Below are 12321 nucleotides of genomic sequence, written 5' to 3'. Positions count from 1 at the left end.
GGGGCACAGGCCGTGCTTCCATCCCTCGCTCAGTGCCAGGACTGATGCGTCAGGAACAGGGGGTGCTGTCTGCCCCTTGTTCGGTGCCAGGGATGATCTGTCAGGATCCCTCATGCTCAACTGGTCCTCACGTCTTCATCACCAGCCTCTTGCTGGTAACGGGCTTGTTATTACCTTGGTATGTGTTGTGGGGTGGTGCTCAGTCCTCCGAGGGAGGGAATTGGCCCGTAGACGATTCACATTCAACAGGACCAGGGAATGGGTTCTTATTCCATGTCCTGGATCCCAGGAAGCCTTTGTCCTGGACCCTGTAACCCCTGGCGTCTTCCTGAGAAACGCTGGTGCCACTGGAGCACAGCCCGGCCCCCTCCAGTTTCTCCGCTTTGTAGCTGCACTTGTGTTTAGCAGGTCTTCCAGGACTTAGACGCTGCTTGGTGTGAGCCAGGTTTTGTGTAGAAAGAGGACAGGTCCGAGCTGGCAACCAACCAGCCCAGAACTATCTTTTATGCTTCCAGATTCTGTGGCCAAAAACTTACCCGTGGACATTGAGGGTGATGCACTTCTGCTCCAAGACGTCTGTGGACTCAGCTAGAGGGATGGAAAGGATATGGAGCCTCTTCACTCTTGGCCTGGGCCTGGACCTGCTGTGTAGCCTCTCAGTGGCACCAGGGCCCCCTTGTGTCACAGCAGTCTCAGGTTGGTGGCACTGCCCCAGGATGTCCCAGGCTTCATGATGTCCAGGCTCCTCTGGCATGGCGGCCTCAGGTGGGTGGCACTGCTCTGATGGACGTCCCAGGCTTCATGATGGTAGGGGCTCCTTGTGCCATGGCGGCCTCCGGATGGTGGCACTGCCCCAGGGTGTCCCAGGCTCCAAGGCCAGTGTTCTGTCCAGCGATGGGAAGTTGTACTGTAAGGTCTAGTATCGGAAGATGCCTGGGGTGCTATCCTTCAGAGTGGTCCTACACTCACCACAAATCAAGCCAGGGGAGGCCCTGCCAGAATTTGCAGCTGTGTTTCAGGTCGTTCCACAAAGCCTCTTTTATTTTGGCCTAGTCAGGTATATAATTCTTTATCTCTTTGATGTTTTTGAGACAGGCAAAAAAACCCTTTTTGTTGCCCAGGCAGTGGTGTGAGCACAGCTTACTACAGCCTCAACCTCCCAGGCTCAAGCGATCCTCCTGCCTCAGTCTCCTGGGTAGCCAGGACCCACAGGCACATGTTCCACGTGTCCCCATGCCTGACTTATTTTTGTATTTTTTGTAGAGATGGAGTTTTGCAATGTTGCCCAGGCTGGACTCGAACTCCTGGACTTAAGCAGTCCAGCTGCCTCAGCCTCCCAAAGTACTGAGATCACAGGCATGAGCCACTGTGCCTGGCCAAGTGTGTTTCTAATTTCAAAATTAAGAGGACCCAGAGTCAGTTAACTGCGTCTCTACTGGAACATGCTACTTATAGTACATTAGGAAAAATCATCCAGAACTTGGAAAAGGACAGACACAGCCCTTCGAGGTTGTCTGATGAACCCCTGGGGTCTTTAACCATCTGGAGGGATGTACCGTGTCAGACTCACTGTTGTCGACAGGCTGAAGCCCAGGTTTCATGACGTTATGTGTCGGCTTGTAGTACTTTCTCTGGCAGAGATGCGAGTGACTTCGCTCAGTGAGAGGCTCATCTCAGGGACTTCATGGCCTGAGGGACGGCAGCCTGTTTGAGCTAATCGAGCAATCCCGCACTACCCATATTTTCTGAAACGCCTATGAGTGACTTCTCACACGGTCTTTGAAGCGGCTTCATGCCCGCGCTCCTTGGTAATGATCGAATGCTTTTTTTGACCCCTCGTCCCCTTTCTTTGGGGTGTTCCAGTCTCAATTCTCATGTGTTCTGCTTCTACGGGAATTTCTGAAGCTGCTGAGTGTAGAAATCACTGAGGAGGCTGTGCTTCCACCCCTGTGAGTCTTCCAGGCATCATCCTCTCCGAGGCTTGGCGAGGTGGCGTCCATGGCACACCGAGGAGGCTGTGCTCCTGTCCCCCATGAGCTTTCCAGGCGTCCTCCTCTCCCCTCCGGGGGGACAGGAGGAACCTTTCAAACCCTTCTTAAACTTGTTTTCATGTCTTTATTTTAACAGATTTCTTTGCATCGTCTCCCTTATCCAGAAGTGAGGGTGAAAGCTGAGTTATTCACGGGAGTCAAGAAACCACACGCAGCCCAAAGAGACGTTTGTTTCCCTGGAATGATTTGTGTGTGTTCACCTTAAAATGCAACTCAGTAAAACAGGTGTGTTTTGAGGAATGACTTTAAATTACCCAGGTAAAAATGTGACAGTTAAATTTCATCGTCTGTGCGGGTGTCCACAACCCCCTTCTGTGATTGCGTGTGAGTTTGTGACTTGTGGTTATTTTTGAAGAAAGAAAATCTGTTGCTGAGGACTTCAGAGGGTGTGCTGGGATTGTGTAGGGTGGACATCGGGGACTTCAGTGTGTGGCTTCCTTGAAGAGGTTCAAATTAAGGCTGAGAGTCCCTACTCCAAAATGCTCTGAAACCTGAAACATTCCGAGCTTTCCCATGACACTCGAAGGAAATACTCTTCAGAGCACTTTGGATTTCAGGCTGGGGATTTCACTGGAAAGTGAAATATTGCAAGACCCTTCTGGCCCCAGGAGCTTGGATAAGGACATGGAGGGGGCCTGTGCCAGGTGTCCCTGGTGTGTGAGGCAGCCTGGGCTCGCTGGACTGGTTTTTGTAGGAGCCACAGAAGGGAAAGAGGGTCAAAGTGGCCACGCCTGACTCCTGAGAAGGCTGAACCAGAAGGAGGTGGGCACGGAGGGCAGCAGTTGAGTCCCCAGCGTCCGGGGCTCCTGTCCCTGGTGGAGTTGAGAGCCTCCTCTAGTTGTGGCCTCTCCCCTGTCAGCAGCCACTGAGGCCTGAAGGGAGAGGGGGCTGAGGAGAGGAGGGAAGGATAGGCCTGCTTCTGGAGAGGGCCGGCGTCGGCCTGTGCTAGCCTCATGTGCTACTCCGGCATCCAGGGTGCACGGCCGTGCCTCGTGGTGTAGTGGTTCCTGGGATGCACAGCACTCTTGTCTGCAGTAACGTCTTTGTCTCCAACCCTTGGAGGCAAGTTACCTTTTTCCCCAGTGAAAAGAGGTAGAAAATCTTATAGAAATGCATTTGCTCTAATGTCTGTTTTCCGATAAGAAGTGGTCGCTTAGGCTAAATCTTTGGGAGGTCAAGACAGGAGGATCACTTGAGGTGAAGGGGTTGAAGATCAGCCTGGACAACATAGCAAGACCCCATCTGTATAACAGAAAAATTAGCTGAGTGTGGTGGTGCGTGCCTGTGGTCCCTGCTACTCTGGAGGCTGAGGTGGGAAGATCACTTAAGGCTACAGTGAGCTGCGATTGCTCCGCTGTACTCCAATCTTGGTGACAGAGCCAAGACCCTGTCTCAGAAAGAAAAGTTTAAAAAAAAAAATCCAGAAATGTCATTTTCTTTTTAAATCATCCCAAAAGAAAAACCTTTTTTTCTAAGAATGTGAAGGGTAACTGATACGATTCTTTCCTTGCAATGTTTCTCCTTTTCAAATATTTACAGTAGTCCGTCCACATCATCTCTCATCTCTCATCTCATTACAGAGCAGCAGGTTTCTTTGAGGTTAGTGGTGTTTCTCTGTGTTGCACCTTGGAGAACAGCCAGCATGAAACCTCTTACCACGATCATGCGCATTGTTTGTAGTCTCAATTAAAATCCTCTCCAGAGACGCCTGTGCTACTTATTATAGCAGAACTTTGGTTGCGGTGAAATGTGCATTCAGCTAACGGTTTTAAGTTCATATCTGAGATGATGCTGTATAATTCATGAAGCATATGGGATCAGTAATGATTGATGATAATTCTGGCTGATGTCATTTAGAGGATATTTTTCACTTCAAATTAAAACTTCCTTCGCGATAGTCATTTTGGGATTCATTTAACTATGTGCTTTATTTCATAGCTCAAATTTTCATTAGTCATTTCATAACACAGGATTTTGAAAGCAGACTTGGCAAAATCTTTCTAACAAAATGTTTGCTTCTGACGTCCCAAGGAACAGCATTCAGAATTGCTGGTAACTGTGGTACATTTTAAGGCTGATGATAGAAGTCACTTGAACGGGAAGGGCTGCTTTGTGAGGCAGATGGGGTTTGAACCCCGACCCTCCTGATACACCAGGCCTGATCCTGGCCTTCTCTCCTCTCCACTGGGAGATGAGAAGGGTGCCAGCATCCACCTCACAGGCTGTCCTGAGAACCTGGGACTAAGGGCTTGTGTTCCTCTTGCAGGTGGCGCAGATGTGGGAGCTTGACGATATACACACTGCAGGCTGCCAGTGTCGGGGTAATCCAGTTTTAGTCATAAAGGTGGGATTTGCTTTGCTCCCCTGCAGACCAGGTGCAGTGCTGCTGTTGTAGCAAGTGTGTGGATCCTCTTGGGTGGTCCTCAGGTGGACAAGGAGTCACCGATTCGGATTCCCAGTGTTAGATATGAGGGGACCAAGGACCTCATGTGTTCAGAGGGGAGGAGTAAAAAGCTTCCCTTGTAATTCCAGGACTGTCTATCCCAGGAATGCCAAACCACTGGCTTTCACCTGATGCTGTCGTAGGTGACACTGTATGGAAATGAGGACTCATATTTCGCATACCTGAGCACTCAGTGCCCATCTCCCTCCAGGGCCGTGGCCGAGCCCTCTTGATTTCTCTGGGTTTCCAGCCTGGGGATCTGTAAGCCCAGTGTCGTCTCTGGTCTCGGCCCCCGCTCCCCACAGGGACAGGAGATGGCTTCAGGAGGCTGGTGATGAATGCCTGAATGAAGTCGACTTGTGACTGCAGTTCTGTCTAAGGGCCTCCCCGGGTGTTAGATGTCAGTAAATGACACCTGTGTGTGGATCTCATGTGATGAGAGAAACAGTGGGGGAAACCAAAGCTTGTGGAGTCTGCAGGTTCTGGACTTGGGGTTGTGTGCACCTGTGTACTTGGTGAGGGGTGTGATGTGTGGAATGAGTGTGCAGGTGTGTCACGTTTGTGCGTGTGTGGTGAGTGTATTTAGCAGGTGTGGGTGGAGTGAGCATGTTCATGTGTGTCGTATGTATTTGAGGGTGTGTGTGGAGTGTGTACACGCATCATATTTGGTGAGTGTATTTGAGGGTGTGTATGGAGTGCATACATGCGTTTGCACGTCTAGTATTGGGTGAAGGGGTGGAATGTGTGGAGTAAGCATGCATATGTGTGTGCTGTGTGTGGGGTTTCTACGTGGTCCTCCCCTGAGCCTGCTCCTGGGCCCTGCTGTCCTGGCAGCTTTCCAGTTTGGTGTGTCTTTGATTCCGGAAGATTCTGGAACCAAATTCTGAAGCTGTGATCACAAACTTGCAGCCCTGGAGGACGCTGGTTCATGGAGCCGGCACGAGAGTCTCTGTGCTGGCCTCACCCTGGGCTCTGTCCACAGAAGAGCATGTCTGATGATTGAGCTGTGTGGGTCTGTGGCTCCCCAGCCTCAAGTCAGCCCTCAGTTCTGTCCCGCCTCTGTTTTTCTTGCTGAGGGGCTCCGGGAAGTGGTGCCTGGGATGCCGTTTTCACCCTGGGGTTGCTTCACCAGCTGCCCAGGTGCTGGCTGCCTGAGGCCTGCTGCCATCCTGGGTGGACGGGGCTGTCACGGGGCCATGCCTGAGCACCTGTGGGAAGGCAAGGTTAGGAAGTGCCAGAGGTGAGTGGCTTCAGCCCACACTTGATTTTTTGGAAAGTTCTGGATCTCATATTTTTCCCTAAGGGAAGTTAGAAACAACTGAGTTTCTCTTTAGGGGAACGTCTTTGCAGTGTCTGTTGTTTGAATGTTCTCCAGGTGTGGAATACTCGGGGCCGTGTGTGTTTGGGAACATCCGTGTCCTGAGCGAATTCAGTAGGGAATGGAGAGAGGCCTCCTGTCAGCTTGGCCTCTGTTTCCAGCTTGTTGAGAGTTGATGGCTGCTGGTATTCCAGGGAGAGTAAAACACTGGGCGGTGTGGGGTGGGAACGTTCCCTCTGACAAGGTCAGTGGGAAAGCATCTAAACAAACGTCGCTGTTCTCCGGGCTCCTCGGGGTCGAGCTTGTTTTGTGGTGTTGAGGGAAAGCTACCCTTGCTCCTGTTCCTCACCATTTGAAAGGTGTCCAGGGCTCGTTCCTCTGGGGAGGTGATGTGCGTGAGTGGGGGTCAGGTCGCAGGCTCCGAGGTTATTTGGGACCTGTCAACTGATTTCCTGAACACACAGGTGCTTGGTAAAGATGTTCCTGATTAGCTAAAACATGTCAACAGGACGTGATAGCTGGTGGTGGTTTAAAGCCTATCACAATTTTCCTGATACTTTTAAAATGCCTGTTGAATAAGGGAGGATTCACGTATTTTTGTTTTCCTGTCTGCATACTTGATATTTTGTTTTTTGTTTTTTATGTGGATGTGCAGTTAACAGGATTTAGAAGCAGTCTCAGCCCTGGGGAGACTTCAGGGCCACCTCAGTCAGTGCTGAAGGGAGGCAGGGATTTGGGGGCTACCTCCTCCATAGGACAGACACCAAGGGCTAGAGGTCAGCAATCTCAGTGAGGTCACAAAGACGGGCACAACCAGCACCCTGGCCTATATGCCTCTCCTTCACATTTGTCTCTGCTCAAACTGCTCTCCTGGGTCATCACGGGTGATCTCTAGGCGCGTGCTTGCTTCTTGTAGAAGTGGTGTCTGGCTGTGTTCAGTGTGGGCCCTCAGGACTTCCATGTTTTTGGCTCACATCAATATTGGACAGTGGTGTTTGTTTTGAAGTGGTAGATCCGGTGGATTTTGGCTTTACCAATTCATTTCATACCTGTTCTCCTAGATATAATACCTGTTCGTAAGCCTCATGTTTTCCTAGGTGCTGGGGCCCTATCATAATCCGCGTGTTCTCCTAGGCGCTGGGACCCTCTTGTAAGCCGCATGTTCTCCTAGGCGCTGGGACCCTATTGTAAACTGTATGTGAGGGATCTCGGAGGTGCTCCTTATGAGGATCCAATACCTGACCTGAGGTGGAACAGTTGCAATTCAAAACCAGCCCCCAGAAAAATTGTCTTCCATGAAACCCATCCCTGGTGCCAAAAAGGCTGGGGGACAGCTGGTCTAACGCGGGCTAAGATTTCAGTAGATTTTTGGACTTGGGCCTCAGTTGAGGATTAGATTTTGAAAGGTGGGGATTGAAGGCTTCTACAGGGCAGGTTTTCATCTCCAGTGGGGCCTGGGCAGAACTGGGTAGAACTGACCCAGAACATGACTAGTCAGGCTGGCTCACTGCCTGCATCCTGTGTGTGCAGCCTTGCTGTTTATTCAATTGTCTCGTGGTGTGGATTCCATCCACAGCCTCAGAGTAGTGGAACCCATTACTTCAAGGCTGATCTTATTTAACTTTATCAAAAAAGACATGAAAATCATTTAGTATAGATCTTCCAGATACCTGTATCCTTTCTTTTCCCAGAGGCTTTTAAGTATTGCAACTTAAAAATCTTCAAAAATAACTTTAAAGGAAAACCTCTAAGTACATTTTTGATGAGCACCCTTGACAGCTTTAATATGTGGAGTAAATTCCCTTGACTTTTGTATTGCTAGAAACTCGTTCATGTTTGTAGAAGACTTTGTATTTTGTCAACAGTGGCCACTGTTCGGTGACCATCATACCTGCCGTGGTCTCATTTAGAAAGTTGGATGTGGATGTATTAACTTTTCAGACACAAAAACACATGGGCTGTTCGTTTCTGGTTTTGATTTTTTTGTTTTTTTTTTCCCCCAGCTGAATTCAAGAAAGGGAAACAAGCAGACAGAGTAAGTACCAGAAAGCGTCTAAGTTGTTGGGTGGGGGATCCTACTATGGTGTTGGATTGTGTTCTGCCAGACATCACTCCTCAAAAAGTTGACCCTGAAAGGGCTGGCATTGCCCTCACCCTGCGACATTCATCTATCTCACCAGAGAATGAAGAATCTGCCAGAGTACTGTGAGTCAAATTCAGTCAGAACTCGATTAAATAAGAGGCTTTGTCTCAAAGGCCAAAACATGAGGACACATTTTTAATTTTATTTATTTTTATTTTTATTTTTTTGGGATGGCGTCTCGCTCTGTCGCCCAGGCTGGAGTGCAGTGGCGTGATCATGGCTCACTGCAAACTCTGCCTCTCAGCTTCACTCCTCTCTTCTGCCTCAGCCTCCCGAGTAGCTGGGACTACAGGTGCCCGCTACCACGCCTGGCTAACTTTTTGTATTTTTGGTAGAGACGGGGGTTTCACCGTGTTAGCCGGGATGGTCTCGATCGCCTGACCTTGTGATCCGCCTGCCTCCTCCTCCCAAAGTGCTGGGATTACAAGCGTGAGCCGCCGCACCCGGCCGAAAACATGTTTCTTTACTGCCTCAGTCCTCAGTTGGGTAGTATGTTCTTTGTCTTGAAAGGCGCGCTCTGCGAGATGGGAATCTTCCGGTTGCTTACTTTAGGGAATCCTGCCGGCTGTCATTGACTGGAGAGCGCAGTTTCCTGGCTGCCCTGGTCTTTGAGGGGAGGGAGACTGAGGGGTCATTTTCCTACCTGGACCAACATGTTTATTAAACCTGGCTTGTGGATCCTTTGGATCTTTTTATGAAGGAAAAGCCACTTCTGTGACTTTCAGATGAGTGGAAGTCATGTTAACAGAAATAAATAAATAAATATATAAATAAATAAATAAATAAATAAATTTTGGCTACTATGGAGAAGTTTTGTCCTTGTGACCTGTGAATACAGTCACGGGAGAGCAGAATGTTCACGGTGTGGGTGCTTACAGTGTACATGTAGAGTCACATTCTTCACTAGTATTACATTAAAAAGTGACAAGAGAAAAATATTTTGCTCATTACAACCTCGGTAAAAAGCTGGCAGTACTCTTGTTTTTGGAAGGGTGTGAAGGGAATATTGAGAAAGTATCATCAACGTTAGACTCACCCACTCTGCAAATCCTGGGCCGGCTCGCGTGAAGACCCCGTGATGGAAAGATGCACCCTTCTGCCCGGAAGGAGGTGAATCTTTGTAGCACTCAGGATGCATGGTTCATCTCTATATAAAGGCAGAGTGTGAAACGCCATGGAGGCTGAGAGAAGAGATGTAGTTAGCAAGTATGAGTGAGAAGTTTGGGGCTTGTTAGCACCTGGCGTGTGTGCAGCAAGCTTTGCTATCTGCACACGTGTGATCCTTAGAACCCTGGCGTGTGGAGCCATGAGGCTGTCGAGGGCCCCAGCTCCCAGCAGGCTGAGGAGTTCCCTGTTACCACCAGGAGAACCGTGATTGAAGGCTGTCACTCAATCCCAAGTCCCGGAAGGGGCTCCTTTCAGAGAGGAAAACACCCCTAGAGCCTCGGACAGAATTCAGTGATTTTTCTTATGATGTTGCTTAGATTTCGCAAACATGAAACCAAGAACATATTTCAGAATGCTTATGGTTCTTTTGTAACCATGGAAACAAAGTAATTTGCAGTCCATGGACAGTTTGCAGAAGCTGAACTGCCTACAGCATGAGCACAGCGCTCTCCCTACCGCCCTGGGCCTTGCTCCGGTTTGCTGGGGAGGCTTTGCAGAGCCTTTTGGCTGGGATACCTCTCCCATGTCCCATGTTGCTACCCCTGGTCACAGCCATACTACTGGGCACCTGTGCCGTGAGGACACTGAGTGGACACGGGGCCGCGGGGCAGCAGTTGGTCATGAGGTGGCATCCACATGGTCCGAAACAGGTTTCTGTTCATTAAGAATGATCGTTGCAATAAAAACATAGAGTGAAAGAAAACCCTCTACTGACCTGAGAATGCGTCAGCTGAGTTGGATGGGGAAGTGCAGTGAGGAAGGTGAGGACTGAAAGGAAATGAAGGAGGGAGAGGAAAGGAGAGAAGGGAAGTGAAAGTGGGAGGGAGGATGGGAGTGAAGAGGGAGATGGAGGAGGAGGAAGAAGAGAGAGGGCGGTGGGCAGGAGCCTGGGAAATGAGTCCCAGAGTCGGTTCCTGACCGTCATGGGTGCCTCAGAGCTGGTCTTCCAGGAGAGGTGGCCTGGGAGGGCTGACCCTTAGGAAGTTAGGGCTGGGGGGAGCTGATTTTTTGGCCCTCAGCGGGGCTGTTGCTGACCTGAGATGCAGTCGATGGTTATCCCGAAGAGGTCGTCTGCACAGCCACCGTTTGCTGCCAGGTTGGAGAGAGAAGTGCTCCCCATGGGTTCTTTCTATTTTGTGGAGTTTTCCCAGTTTAGCTGAGCAGCCTGTCAGTGGAACTGTCAGTGATTACTAACATGTCTGCATTCTACAGAGCAGTCGGCGAGCTTCCGATCCTGTAGTTGTTAGGGACACCACTCCCATCGTGTCAGTGCTGGCCTAGCATGGAAGCCACAGCCGGAGGCACTGGGAAACCTGCGTGGCTCTTGCCGCGGGGGTTCTGATGGGAGTCGTGTGCTGGAAGAATGATGTCCTTTAGGCAGAGCCTGGCGAGGAGGGGGTGCTGCTGTTGCAGCAGTACATGGAATTTCAAACGACGAACGAAACAAGCTTTTAATTATGACCAGAGTTCTATGCCCTGCTTTTCTTCAAATGGAAATGTTGTGCTGAAATGAATTTGCTGTTAATCGGTTGCCTCATGCATGACGGAATGCTGGGAGCAAAGTAGAATGTGGACTTCTCTACGAAGCTTCCTCCTCTCAGACTATAATCAGCTGGATGGTGCTACACAGGAATATGTGAGAATTCGTCTGAGAAAGGCGATGGGTGCAGACCTGTGTGACCGGCAGGTGTTGGGGGAGGTTTGAGAGAAGCTTTTGGCTGAAGTGGTGTCAGGTGCAGTTGCTGAAGTGTGATGTCTGGCTGGATGGAAGAGCACACGCCTCTGGGCTGGGGGAAACAGATAAAGGAGGAGGTGGGCAGACATGAGTCGTGTCTTAGGAATGGTAGCAATTCAGGCAGATTCAGGATCAGGCTCCCACGGGGGAGGAGTGGACATCAGGACCCAGGGAGCGTGGGGCGGGGGTCATGCCCAGGCCTCTGCGGAGCTTGCAGCTGTGTCAGCAGGGCCCTGTGCTTGCCCTCCTTAAAGCTTTCCCGATCCATAAAACGGGCACAACAAAATCCACCTTGTGACATTGAAGCTTAAATGAGATCATCTACATGGTGTCTTCCTTCCCTTCCTGACACATCCTAGACTCACAGCTATGGTAGCAGCGACAGACTGGATGGAATGCTGGAGCCGCTTTGCGCCTGGTGAAGCCACATGGACTTGTGCAGTGCTGGCGACTGTCTCTGAAAACCTTTAATCATGGCAGTGGCAGCCTCGAGTGGCTCTTGGCATAATTCAGTCTGTGGAGTGCAAGGTTGACTGGATCTCCGTGGCCATTGATACTATTCAGGGGTGAGCTGATGGGGCCCTAAAACATGGGGGAAGGCCGAGAGGACTTGGCGGCCAGAAGCATTGTAGATTTCTGGCTTCGAGAACTTGCTGACTTATGGACATAGGAAGGTAAACCCAGATGGCTCCAAAATTGTAAGTCCAGAAGAAAGGTGGGAGGGTACAATTGCTGAGTAGGTCATGGTTGCCCTGTCTCTTTCTGGCCATCGTTTCTGCTCCCTCCCCCTGCCTTTGTGGGCTGGAGGGCCTGAGCCTGCACAGTGGTCTCTTTCATGGTGACGATGGCTGATTATTACCCTGCACTAAGAAGTCTCTCCACTTTATTTTGCAGCAGTAGGTAAATACATTTAAGGAGTGATGGTTTAGTGGTATTTGTTTTGTTTTTGCTTTTTGTTTTTTAAAGTATCATTTAACTGAATGTTATTGCCAATTTCACTGATCACTTTGAGATGCCAAAACATGCTTTGATTTGTTATTTTTTGTTTCAGCTAGTTTATTGTGTCACAGGAATGTCAATTATTCTGTTGTCACACATCATTAAGTATCTCAAATTGTGTTACTATAATACTTAGCTGAATTACCTCCCTTATTTTGACTTTTAGAAAACTAAAATCTGTGTGAAACACACAGGATGGTGCATGTCCATTGAGGGTTGTTGAGAAGTGTGACTTTTCCTGGCATGCTTGAGAATCAGTGACATTATTTTATAGAAACACTTTGTAACTGACTCCAAAACTAGAAGCTCCTGTAAAGGGCAGGGTAGGCAACGTGTTATGTTTTGTGTGTCACAGAAGTCTCTGCATATATTTCTTTTGTTAAAACTTCAAAGTGTAAAAACCACTTCTGGTTCCCTGGCCAAGGCTCAGTCGGGGATCATGGTTTGCAGACCCTTGACAACAGC

At 49.5% G+C, this 12321-nt stretch overlaps 1 long non-coding RNA gene across 1 annotated transcript in view; it reads left to right on the top strand.

Annotated features, from left to right (window-relative positions):
• The first annotated feature begins 514 nt into the window (after positions 1-514).
• LOC141408264 (uncharacterized) overlaps positions 515-12321 on the top strand; it is a 54334-nt gene continuing 42527 nt past the window's right edge. The window contains exons 1-2 of the long non-coding RNA XR_012421740.1: positions 515-696; positions 2128-2276. This is a non-coding gene — a long non-coding RNA (uncharacterized lncRNA). The remainder of the gene's footprint in view (positions 697-2127; positions 2277-12321) is intronic.

Source organism: Macaca fascicularis, chromosome 13, assembly GCF_037993035.2.
Source record: "Macaca fascicularis isolate 582-1 chromosome 13, T2T-MFA8v1.1".
Taxonomy (NCBI): domain Eukaryota; kingdom Metazoa; phylum Chordata; class Mammalia; order Primates; family Cercopithecidae; genus Macaca; species Macaca fascicularis.
Note: the sequence above shows the minus strand (reverse complement) of the source record. Positions and strands in the feature narration are given on the sequence as shown.